This window comes from Balaenoptera borealis (genome assembly GCF_965194805.1).
Source record: "Balaenoptera borealis genome assembly, chromosome: 21".
Classification (NCBI taxonomy): Eukaryota; Metazoa; Chordata; class Mammalia; order Artiodactyla; family Balaenopteridae; genus Balaenoptera; species Balaenoptera borealis.
The window spans coordinates 11,489,718-11,502,662 of record NC_138880.1 but is presented as its reverse complement, the minus strand read 5'-3'; the positions used below and the strand labels follow the sequence as shown (position 1 = coordinate 11,502,662).

The 12,945-nt window shown below is 40.1% G+C and overlaps 1 protein-coding gene across 2 annotated transcripts in view; it reads right to left on the bottom strand.

Moving 5' to 3' along the window:
* FUT10 (fucosyltransferase 10) overlaps window positions 1-12,945 on the bottom strand; it is a 284,562-nt gene that overhangs the window by 58,525 nt on the left and 213,092 nt on the right. The window contains exon 7 of one of the 2 annotated variants that reach the window (XR_014239083.1): window positions 7,680-9,333. The exons of the other annotated variant lie outside the window; for it this stretch is intronic. The gene's annotated coding sequence lies outside the window, so the exon portion shown is untranslated. Of the gene's footprint in view, window positions 1-7,679; window positions 9,334-12,945 lie in introns of those variants that run through there. 2 annotated transcript variants of the gene reach the window in all.

The window sequence follows — 12,945 nt, the reverse complement described above, 5'->3', positions numbered from 1 at the left end:
CGCAACAAGAGAGGCTGTGACAGTGAGAGGCCCGCTCGCCGCAACTGGAGAAAGCCCTCGCACAGAAACGAAGACCCAACACAGCCAAAAATAAATAAATAAATTAATTAATTAATTAAAAGTAAAACCCACAAACACATTACTGTGGAACATGCAAGAAGAGACCTATAGCTTTTAAAACATCACAAGAATATAGAAAAAAAAAAAGGTCTCTAAAAAATTATCTGCTTCAAGAAGGTGGCTACATGATGTAAATGAAAGTGAACAGAGAAATTATTCTAGGTTCAAGTATTTCCCAAGGCTGCCTCAGCCATTTTTAAGTTGCATTGCTGTTCTGTCAAATAAAACTAACGTGTGTTCATAAAAAGAATGAACTGCTTACCTGGTTAGTGCTATTAAATTCAAGTGCTTTAATAAAAGAGATTGTGGGACTTCCCTGGTGGCGCAGTGGTTAAGAATCCGCTTGCCAATGCAGGGGACACGGGTTTGATCCCTGGTCCAGGAAGATCCCACATGCCATGGAGCAACTAAGCCCAAAACTACTGAAGCCCGCGTGCCGCAACTACTGAGCCCACGCGCCACAACTACTGAAGCCCGTGCACCTAGAGCCCGTGCTCCGCAACAAGAGAAGCCACTGCAATGAGAAGCCCGCGCACTGCAACAGGGAGTGGCTCTTGCTCGCCGCAACTAGGGGGAGCCCGCACGCAGCAGCGAGGACCCAACGCAGGACCCAAAAATAAATGAATAAATAAATTTAAAAAAAAAAAACAAAAAAAAACACACCTCTATGGAGCTAAAACATAATTTAAAAAAAAAAATACAAGCAGTGGAGAAGGTAGGTCTGACCCCTGCTTGCATGGAGTTTACACTTGGAGGTGGGGGAGGAGGGAGAAAGAAACTAATTGAAACAACAAAGAAACCAACAAACGCAAGCTGTAACAAAAGCAAGGAAGGGAAAATAACAAGTCCCTGAAACACCAAGAGGGGCAACTAGTCCAGGAGAATTTGCTGTATAGAGGAACCACTTAAACAGAACGCAGAATAAAAGGAAGCATGTGGGAGAGATGCTGCTGATAGGGCAAGAATGATTACTTCTAGGGGGCAGAAAGGCGGCCAGTCACTATGTCCCTGCAGGATGAACAGAGAAAGAGGTCTTGAGATTTATCATGAACAGGGATAAAGATCAGGAGTCCAGGCCAATTCAGGGCTGGGTTATCGGACAGAAATCCGGCCAGAGAAGCTCTGAGGCAGAGGGGAAGGGCAGCTCCAGTTAAAGAGTCAGTGAGCTTTTGCTGGATCAGAAACTTGAAAATAATGACAAGTCTTCCTCCAAAGACGCCACCTCAGGATAAACCTTCCTGGACCGTAAAGAGACCAAATCTATTACGACTTTGATACCCACATCCAAAGCCCTGTCCTCATCCACACAGAGTCCCGCAGAGCCCAGGTTGGCCAAGACTGTCGCATCTCCTCTGCAGATGTGGAGCTCAGCTGAGGAATTCAAGTTCCCTGTTGGCTGGGAAGCGCCAGTCTTGCAGTTCCGTGGACTCTTTCCCATCGCCTTTCTTTGGAGCCCACCATTAACCTTCTTCTTTGGCCCTCCAGCATCCTGTACAGGGGTTCTGACATCAGGGCACTCGATACAGTCTTGTCAAACTAAAGGAAAAGAAGCTCCGAGTGCTGAACTTGCAAAAACTCCAAAAACAACACAAATACGGCAACCCACAGAATGACGTATCAAGTGCCTGCGGATTTCAATGAGGGTTATTTTAAAGCATTCTGTACAGACAAATGGGTGACGTTGGATGTGCTTGTATGAGGAGATGGAGAGGTTTCATGTACTTGAACACACGCTTTTGGCTTTCCTAAGCACCGGAGCACATTTTCTCGGGCTACATTTAGGCAGTGGGTTTCCATGTTTAAGGAGTTAGGAATTATTGAAAAGCACTTTGCAAAAACTTGGCAGCAAATCCAGAGCCACAGTCTGAATCAGATTTTTAAACTTCTAATATTTCTTCAGTGTAACCCTCTATGAAAGGAGTGCTCAAGAGAGATCAGAACACTAAATGGAGTGAGGATTTTGTAATGAAGTAATCAAACCCAGTGAGATGGCAAAATCCAGAAGAAGGAATATTAGAAGAGCAGCGAGAAGACCTCTGTTCCTATTCTGGTTTTACCACTTTAAAACCCTAAGGCACTGGGTAGCAATTAATCCCTCTGAGTCTCATTTTTCCCATTTATAAAGTGGAGAAAATAATGCCCACTCTTCCCAGACTACTAGCTGGGATAATTATAAGAAGTGAATGTGAGTGTGTGTGTGTGTGTGTGTTTGTGTGTGTGTGTGTGTATACATCAAAAAGTATAAAGGATAATAATAATGGGAATGCTCTGAGGAGAACATTGAAGACATTAAAACTTCCTTAGGTTAACATTTTCAACTTCAGAGATAAGCAACCCCTTCATACCTGCTCTCCAGGTGATTTTCAGATGCCCTCTGGGCATGACAGATGCCTAAAGCTAATTGTTTCTCTTGTAAACCCTTTCCTGAATTCCACAAAAGTTTGCTTTTCCGGCAATCTCTCTTCAGAGTTCCTTTCTTGACCTGTACAAAGTCATTTTCGTTCCAGATTGTGACTTAAAGCGTTTTCTGCTGCACCTAAGAATCCCACATTTACTTCCAAACTTCTTGGCACAGAGGGCTTTTATCCCTGTAGGTGTCCCTCTAGGTGTCTGGACAAATTCTGGGAAGCAAGTGGTCCCTCCCAAAGTCACAGCTTCCTCCTGGTTCTACCATGAGGGAAATCTGCCACTCATCTCTGGCCTCTGTATTTCCTAAGTTGGAAGTTAGATCTACCCCACTGCCTCTCAACTATCTGGGTGGATGGGGTGGGGTGTCATACCTGCAGCCCTTGGATGGCTGCCCTCGAGTCTTCTTCACCAGGTAAGGGATGCGCTTTACAGCATATCACTCTTTACAGATGTCCTCTCCTTCAAAAATCTTCCCTTGCCATTGTGTATTCCCAAACTAAGTGAATAAGGTACAATTGTCAAAGAATTGCTACTCAAAATTTGCTTTACTAAATACCACATATGTGTGTTTGTCTTCCATTCTCTTTTGTACCTGATTTTATCATACTGGCATCTCATTCCAATATCCTATTGCAGATGGAAAGGACCATCCCACATTTACCTCTACATTAGATAAGGATATCACACCACGAGCACTGTGCCATTCAGATTTAAACTCTTGTTCTGTAGTCATCTTTTTCTTTCTCAAATGAGCCCGCAAATTGTGCTACTGAATTGTCAGTGTGAACCTGACTTTAAAGACAAGAAGTTGTGACTGGTCCAAGGTCATCACATTCTCACATCCATCACAGAGGCAACTGTGCCCTTGATGATGTCTCCCTGTCATGTCTTGAATATAAAAATATCTGATCAATTTGAAAGATGTTAAATAGGAACAATTCTAAGGACATAATTTTGAATAAAATAGATTTTTAAAATAAATTTATTTATTTATTTTTGGCTGCGTCGGGTCTTCTTTGCTGTGTGCGGGCTTTCTCTAGTTGCGACGAGCAGGGGCTACTCTTCAATGCAGTGCGCGGGCTTCTTATTGCAGTGGCTTCTCTTGTTGCAGAGCATGGGCTCTAGGTGCACGGGCTTCAGTAGCTGTGGCACGCGGGCTCAGTAGTTGTGGCTCATGGGCTCTAGAGTGCAGGCTCAGTAGTTGTGGTGCAAGGGCTTAGTTGCTCCGCGACATGTGGGATCTTCCCAGACCAGGGATCGAACCCATGTCTCCTGCATTGGCAAGCGGATTCTTAACCACTGTGCCACCAGGGAAGTTTTTTAATAAAACTCCCCTTTCCCTCGCCGCTCAACTCTCTTCACTTTTGCATACACCGATTTCATCAATGTTGCTTTTAAAAACAACCAAATCTTGCCCAAAAATGAAATAATGAATTAAATCTGAATCTGATTATGCCTCTATATCCACCTTCCAAATTAAGTAAATACAGGGGACTGGAGAACATGTTAAAGGAAACTACAGAAATGTGATCAACAAAATCCACGTATGGGAGCCTTCACAGGACAAAAGACCTGTTTTCTGGAAAAACAACAACAAAAACAAATAGCAAGAATAAAAAGAAAGAGATTGAGGTGAACCTCATGAAACCTCATTGAGGTGAACAGCATGAAAGAGATTTTAAGTGATATATCAACCAATTGCAAGATATGGACTTTATTTATATCTCAATTCAAACACATCCTGGAAAAAAAATGTGAATCAGAGAAATTTGAACACTGCTTCATATTTGATAATATTAACAAAATACTATTATTTGAAGGGTGATAATGCTTTCTGGTGATTATGTTTTTTTAAAAAGCATCCTTATCCTTTAAAGATTCATACTGATATGTTTATGGGTAGAATTACACAATGTTTGATATTTGCTTCATAATAACACAGTGGTAGGGTTAGAGAGAAAACAGGATTGGCCATTGTAAGATAATAGAATATATATGTATTGGTCTCTGTTCCTGGTTCCTGGCACAGAGCTCCTAAAACCCTTGTGATAATACTAGGAGCATCTCTTGTTCTAATACTTGTCTTTGATCCCCATCCCGACACAGGGCTCCTTGATCCCTTGTAAACTTCTAAGCGATAAGAGCGCTAGGAACGTCTCTTTTTTTTTTTTTACTGAGGTGACCCTGGGTGAGCTCTTGAATGGTTCCTGGATGAGGTCTGGTCACCAGAAAGACCAAGCCATGATCAGAAGCTTGGAGTTTTCAGCCCTACCCCTAATCCTCCAGAGAGGGGAGAGGGGCTGGAAATGGAGTTAATAATTGATCATACTTACGTGAGGAAGCCTCCATAAAATCCCGACAGTACAGGGTTCTGGGAGCTTCCAGGTTGACAAACACACGCACACCTGGAGGATAACATACCCCAACTCCACAGGGACAGAAGTTCCTACGCTTAGCACTCTCCCAGACCTCGCCTTCTATATCGCTTCATCTGGCTGTTTATCCTTTATCATACCCTTCAATAAACTGGTAAATGTAACTGTTTCCTTGAGTTCTGTGAGCTGCTCTAGCAAATTAATCAAGCCCCAGGAGGGAGCCTTGGAAGCTCTGACGTACAGCCGGTTGCTAGAAGCATAGGTGATAAGCTGGGCTTGCCAAAGGCATATGGAGTGAATGGGGCAGTCTTGTGGGACTGAGCCCTCAACCTGTGGGACCTAACACTATCTCCAGGCAGGTAGGGTTTGAATTGAGTTAAATTGTAGGACAGCCAACTGTCACAGAGAAATGCTTGGTATGGGGAAAATCCTCCACGTATTTGGCAACCAGAAGTGTCAGAAGTGAAGTGTTCTGGGTGAGTCGTCAAGGAGAAACACAGAAGAAATACACAGTAGGGAAGATCTAGAGTTCTTTCCTACTCAGGAAGAAAAAATCTGAGTTTTTCCATTATCGCCATGATTTGATCATTGTTGAAGCTGGATGACGGTACAAGAGGGTTTATTATACTAGTCCTTATATTTGCATACTTTTGAGATTTTCCATGATAAAGTGTTTTTGAAAGGCAGCTGAATAATTTGCTAACCAGATGATTGAATAAACATTCAGCATTTCAACTGGCTGTGTTGATGTAATGTGGACCTGCTCAGAGTAAGGTGTTCGATTTATGCTTTCCCTTATTTACCAAGAGCATAAAAACAAAAAGGTGCAGATGCATAATGCTAATGGAAGTATTGCAATGTCTTATACCAGAGAAGTGACTTGCTTAGTGCTTTACTACAAGGTGAGTGGAGAGAATGCATACCATCGTCCTTTGATTTGGGACAGGGAAGGTTCCTTTCTTCTCTGTAAGAGAGACTATGAAAAATGCAACGTAACAATCCACTCTGGCTTTGAAGTATGGTGACTTTGCTGTTGTTATTAAGGTCCTTTTGAGAGTGTGTTGGATTCTACACACTATGGGAAGATAAAGTACAGCTAGAATTCATTAAAATGCCATCCAAGCAATGGAAATAGAGCTGAGACTGGGAAGAGATATGAGAAGAACTTCAACAGTTTCTGTAACACTTTATGTCTTTTCAAGTCTGATTGGAAGATATTTTAGCATTGCTGTTCTCAGGTATACAGGTATTTGTTACATCTGTCTCCATTTTTCTTTTATGTTTAAATATTTTATTATAAAACATACATAAAGTTTTCCTGAATTTGCTTTTTTTTAAGTTATTTTTTAAAATTAATTTACTTATTTAGTTTTATTTTTGGCTGCATTGGGTCTTCATTGCTGGATGTGGGCTTTCTCTAATTGCGGCGAGCAGGGGCTACTCTTTGTTGCGGTGCACGGGCTTCTCATTGCGGTGGCTTCCCTTGTTGTGGAGCATGGGCTCTAGGCACAGTAGTTGTGGCACACGGGTTTAGTTGCTCCGTGGCATGTGGGATCTTCCCGGACCAGGGCTCGAACCCGTGTCCCCTGCGTTGGCAGGCAGATTCCTAACCACTGCGCCACCAGGGAAATCTCCTGAATTTGCTTTTACATGAAGCTTGAGACGTGGAACAGTAAATATAATGAGTACAATTTTGCACTCTGGAATCCAGGATAGACTTTTACATGTATTGTGATTGACAATATCATGGAGAAGCCTCTTTCACTCATCTCACCCCACCCCGCAGTGTTAGCTGCACTGCCTCAAAAGAAACCAAAGATGTAATCAGACGAATAAATTGCCACATCTTAAAATGCACACAGTGTTAAGATATTAACTGCCACTCAACTCTTTGTGTAATAACATGCATCCTTCCCGTGGTCCAGCTCATTCATTCCAGACATGAGGACTTAACTCTAAAGAAGCCACAGAGCCCATGTTCTATAGCTCCTCATATACACTGGGCATTGCATGTAGGCTGAATAAATAGTATGTCTCACAAATACGTGTGCTATCATGTTTCAAATATAGAGAGAAAATGTTGGGATTAATAAAATATGAATTTGTTTAAAACCTAATGGAATCCAAAATGTCTTTCAGTCATCATATATTATCTCAATGTGTTCATAAAGGTATGAAACCCATCATGAAGGAAATCAAAATTTGGAAATCCCTCCAAATCATCTGGAAGGACAGTACTTCATTCTTTTTATTGGTCACACAGTATTCTATGATGTGGATGTACTGTAATTTAGTCAGCCATTCCTATATCCATAAGCTTTCTCTTTGGCCACTTGGCTGAAGTTCCTTTGGCCGCTACAAACAATGGTACAGTATACATCCTCTGACATATGACCATACAAATGTGCACTTGTGTTTCTGTGAGGTAGATTCCCAGGAGTGGGATTTCTGAGTTGAAGGGGAAGTGTATTTTAGGTTTTAATAGATGTTGCTATGTTGCCTTCTAGAAAAGCTGCAGAGCTTTGCAACTCCATGGACAACGTACAAGAGAACCCTAGTCCCTGTATCTTCACTAGCCCTGTATCTTCACTATAACACTAATTGGTGTTATAGCTCTATTTTTAAACTGAAGCATAGTTTATTTACAATATTATGTTTAAGGTATACATCACAGTAATTCATTATTTTTGCACACTGTATTCCACTATAGGTTATTACAAGATAATGGGTGTAATTCCCTCTTCTATACAGTATATCCGTGTTGCTTATCTATTTTTTATATATAGTAGTTTGTATCTGTTAATCCCATACCCCTAATTTGCCCCTCCCCCTTACCCTGTCCCCTGTGGTAACCACAAGTTTGTTACAGCTCTTTTTAATGTTGCCAATTCAATGGATATAAAGTGATATTTCAGTTGAATTTCTCTTACTACCCATGTACTTGAGCATCTTTTCAAATGTTTGTTGATCACTGGGTTTGTTTTTCTGTGAATTTAAAAAATTTTTTTATTTGAACCTTCTCTACATTTTTCTACTATATTGTGGGTCTTTTCCTTGTCACACTATAGGAAATCTCTCTATTACAGAAATTGCCCCATATATGATGTTGCCCACTCCCACCTCTTAGGTCACCCTCTATCATATCATAAAATCTTATTTTCTCCGTAGTAATTACCACTATTTGAAATTATTTTGTTTGGGAATTCCCTGGCTGTCCAGTGGTTAGGACTCCGTGCTTTCACTGCTAAGGGCGCGGGTTCAATCCCTGGTTGGGGAACTAAGAACCCACAAGCTGTGTGGTGCATCCAAAAAAAAAAAAAAAAATTATTTTGTTAGTTATTTCTTCACTGTCTCTTTGAACAGAATGTAATTCTATGAAAGCACAAACTTCTCCTTTCCTCTTTTATCTCCCTCGTCTATGACAGCGTATAACACAAGATAGGCCCTTAACTATATTTATTGAATAAATAAATAAAGAGAAATGGGCAAGAAATTATTGACAGATTCATGCAGACCCAAGGACTAGTGATAAACGTCATAATTATAGCAACCACATACCCCAAATTTTCTGGAACCGTTTTGATTATTTGTTCCCTTAATTATACTTGTGCTTGTCAGACCATGTGCCCTAAGGTTTGATTCATATACTTATGTATAAATTATGCATGAACATAGATGAGAAAACAATGAATCATCCTTGAGGGATCGTTAGGAATGGGAAAAACAAGAGTGATATTAGGAGTTTGCCATGAGACAAGAAGTAAAGGCATGAAGGCAGATAAAATAGATCGTCAAGGACACAGCAGTGGGAAATCAACAGACATTTATGGGTGAACAATTAAAGAATTAAAGAATGCAATGTGTATTTGCATTTGGAACTGAGAAGAATTGTGAATAGAAAGATAGGTGATGATCAGGTTGTAGAAAACACACACGACGCTAAGGAATTTACACATTTTCTTATAGGAATTGTGGAGTCATCAAAAGTTTTTCAGCAGGGGGGTGACATAATCATATTTATGATACAGGAAGAACACTCTGGTGGCAATGCCATGAATTAATTAGAAGGGGAAGAGAAGTTTTTATTAATCATGGTCCTTCCCACCGTTCTAAAATAACTCGTGCCAACTAGTCTAAGTGTATTTTATGGACAGCATTTTTAATAGAACTAGCAGGGTCAGCACCTATTTCCCAAATCAGATGACAAGACACTCTAAATTTTAGCCATTAGCTTTTGCTGCCCAAATTTTTTATGCTTAAGAATAAAAACCATAGGAGTTGCACTAATTTCCTCAATAAAGTGGATGCTTACATTGACTGAGAGTGATGTTCATTTTCTGCCAAATTATATCACCCTCCTCTTCTAATCCAAGATTTCTGATATGCTTCTGAGGAATTTTGTGTGCCAGGTACTGTGTTTGACCTACACCTAGAAATAAGTATAATTGGTTAGATTAATATTAGGAAATAGCATTATCTAGTCTTAGCCTGTCACCTTTCTTAGTTAGGGTAAACATATCTGCATGGTAAAGTTATGTCTATTTAGACCAAGATAAAGGGAGATGTTTGCCTTCTTCTTTTGTTAGTTTAATAAATCTCAAATCTTTGGCATGAACTTTCCAATCTGGACTAGATATTGATCCACTAAAGTGGTGAATTGGCACGTCTCCCTTTGGATGGGTAGTACTTCTGTTTGCAAGCATCATTTGATTCTCCTTGAATGACTGAAGAATGGCTCTTCTGACAAGGTAAATCATACTTTATTGAGAGAGTGCAGTAGAGTTAAAAGGACATGACTTTGGGGTCAGATATTCCTAAATTTAAATCCCTTCTGTGTTACTTACTAGTTGAGTAATATTCATTCAATACATGGTTGAGAACTATTTTATGTCAATTACTGGTCTAGACACTAGGGGTTGAAAACTGCCTGTAAGGAGTTAGGAGTCTAGTAAGAGAGAAGGACAAGGAAATCAACCTTGTACGTAGTATGGAGGAATGAACTGGGAGCAATGGTGACACAAACAAGAAGGTAATCAGAGAAGGCTGCTAAGCAAAACGGCACCCCAGACCAAAGGAACATAAAGAACAAAAGTGTAAAGGCATGCCTAGGAATGGTGTGTTTGGTGACCCCAAAAACCGTGAATTTTGCCTTATTTATATACAAACAACTTGTCTGTTTTCACCACTGTAATGGCCGGCACCTAAGACAGGTTCTGATACACAGTTGGAGCACAATAAATATTTGGTGAAATAATATGAGAAGTAAAAGATGTGCTGAAAATAGTGAGAGATAAAGCTAGAAAAACAGGCAGAGGACAGATTATGGTTGGGTTTCAATTTCAAGATGAGACATTTTGATTTCTATTCTGTTTCTGAATACTTTCTAATCTTAGCTGAGGATTAGATTTGTCTGAATCCTGGATCACCTGTTAAAAATACAGACTCCAGAATTCTCCTCAGAACTGAACCCAAATCTCTAGAAAAGAAGCATGGATGTCTGTATTTTAGCAGATTTTCATGGGATGTAAGTATTCTAATGATCTGAGTGTTCGAAGAAACTGGATGAGGCAAAAGAGTCTGAGGGCCTGAACCAAAGACAATAGTACATCAATAGAGGAAATAAGAAAATAAATATGTATAGTCTATGCGAATTAGGTTGATCTGTCAAGACCCAGTGATCATCGGAGAATGATAACCAGAGAGGCATCTACGATTCTGATTTGAGTTCCTAGGTTACGTTGTCAAGAAATACAGTAAAGAATGCCTGAAGAAAAACTAGCCTGGAGGAGAAGATAATGAATTTTAGACAAATTTAAAGTTCTTATTGTGAAACCAGGGGTAAGGTCCGGAAGGTAAGAGAAAAATGGAACTGGATCGTAAGAGAAAAGTCTAAGCTTGAGTTATACAATGGGAGATAACATTTAAAAGATGTCAATCTGTTCAGATTGTCCCAGTAATTCATGCTATGAAATCTGTCATATGACATAGCTCCAATGGCGTACTGGCAAATGTTTATCAACTGGCTCTCAGGGGGTGAGAGTGGGGGAGCCCTGATTTGTCGAATTCCCTATATGGCAGATTTCAAGCTACCAAACACGTCACTGAACATGAGATCAGGGAGAAAAGTGCACAACTGGTTCTCACCACCAGTAGAAGCTGGCCCCAGCACACCATGATTGCATAGTCCCCCTTTGCCCCCCAGAAATTCGCTTACAATTTCCTTTGGGTCACTTTCCCTAATGAGTCCTTACTCCATTAAAAAATTTTCCATCCTAGCACTAAACACAATACCATTTTTAAAAAGTCAACTCAGTACATTCAGATAAAGACATTTCTCCCCCAAACGTCCCATCTGTTCTTCACAACCCTCCCTAGGTTGCCGCACTCTGCTCCAAGCCAGCTGGCACTTCCGAACAGCTGGGTAAAATCATTACCCACTGTCCAGATGTATCATAATTCCATCAGAGCTGGTTCCTCTTTAACTCTTTGGCCTCTCCAACCACCATCAAAGGAATTAAGTGGCCACTGTAGATCCGCTGATTTCGGGGCCAAGTTCTAGGATTGTTGGATTCTGATGGCTAGCTACTAGCTAGGCTTACAATTCCTAGGTTCCTCTCATCTGCTTCACTCACATTTGCATCTTTATTCTGCTGAAAACATTCCACATCGTTCATTTCCCTCCTACTATGCAGTCTGGCAAAGAAGCTTTTGTAATCGCTTCCTGAAGGGTGGGGGAGGAGATTGGGATCCAACAAGAATTCAATAACCATCTCTGCTTGTAACTAGTTCATGCTTATAAGGAGACTGAAACTCTCTCTGGCGTTATCTGGCAGAATAGTCAGAATAAGTCTGAGGTTTACCAAAATCTCAGAGCACACTATCTCCACACTGTTTGTCTTTAGGACACAGGTGACAGATTGCAGTGTGACCTCCCCAGTTGCTTTATCTTGACCTGAGTGCTTGTTGTGTGATAGACTGTAATTTTCTTTCAGCATTGTAAAGATGGCATTTTTTATTTTTTTAATCTAACTTGCATCATTTCTTTTAAGACACCAGCTAACAGACTATTGATTCTTCTAAAAGTGTCATTTTTTCTGTCTAGCTATTTTTGAGATTTTCTCTTTGTCATGGTTTCAGCCACCTTATTTTGAGGCACCTCTGTGTGTTTTTCTTAGTATTTATGCCGCTTGTGGTTCTAAGTACTTCTTGAATCTATTGCTTAATTTCTTCCATCAGTTTTGGGAAATACTCAGCATTAGCCAGCCCTTTGACCACTGCTTCTGTCCCGTTAGCTTCCTCTGCCCCATATGTGACTCTATCCTTATGTCAGACTCTTTTACTCTCCCATGTATCGCTTATGCATTTTTTGGAACTCTCAATGTCTTTCTTTCTCTATTCTTTGTTCTTGAGATTTTCCTTCTGGCCTTTCTTCCAATTTATTAACTCATTCTTCTATCATATCTAATCTGATATTAAACTTACCTATTAAGAACTTAGCTTCCGTGACCGTAGTTTTCAATTTTATAATATCAGTTGATTTAATTTTAAAAATTGATTCCTATTCTCTGCTGATATTCTCCATCTTGTCATCTATCTTCTTGAACATATTCGTCATAATTATTTTAGCATCTATATCTGATAAGTCTGATAACTGGATCAACTGTGGGTCTGTATGCATTATGTGTATTGATTTTTGTCATCTCTGATTTTGATAATTTATAATGTTTACTGATGCACATTATTGGCTACATTTTATTAAATGACATTGTGTCATGAAAAAATGTAGAGATTGTGGACGGTATTATCGTCTACCTGAGAGGATTTATGTTAACTTTGGGCAAAAATTTGAGTAGGAGCAGCTGATCTTACTCTGTCTGATCAGAAATAACTTATTCAAGACTGGATTTCAGTCTCTGAAAAGACTATTTTGTGTTCTCCATTACTCCTAGGATGTAGACCTTCAGGAGTTTTAACTGAAAGCTTGATATGTTTACAGGGACCCTGAACTCTAAATATTGTCTCCCTAGCACTATGAGGCTGA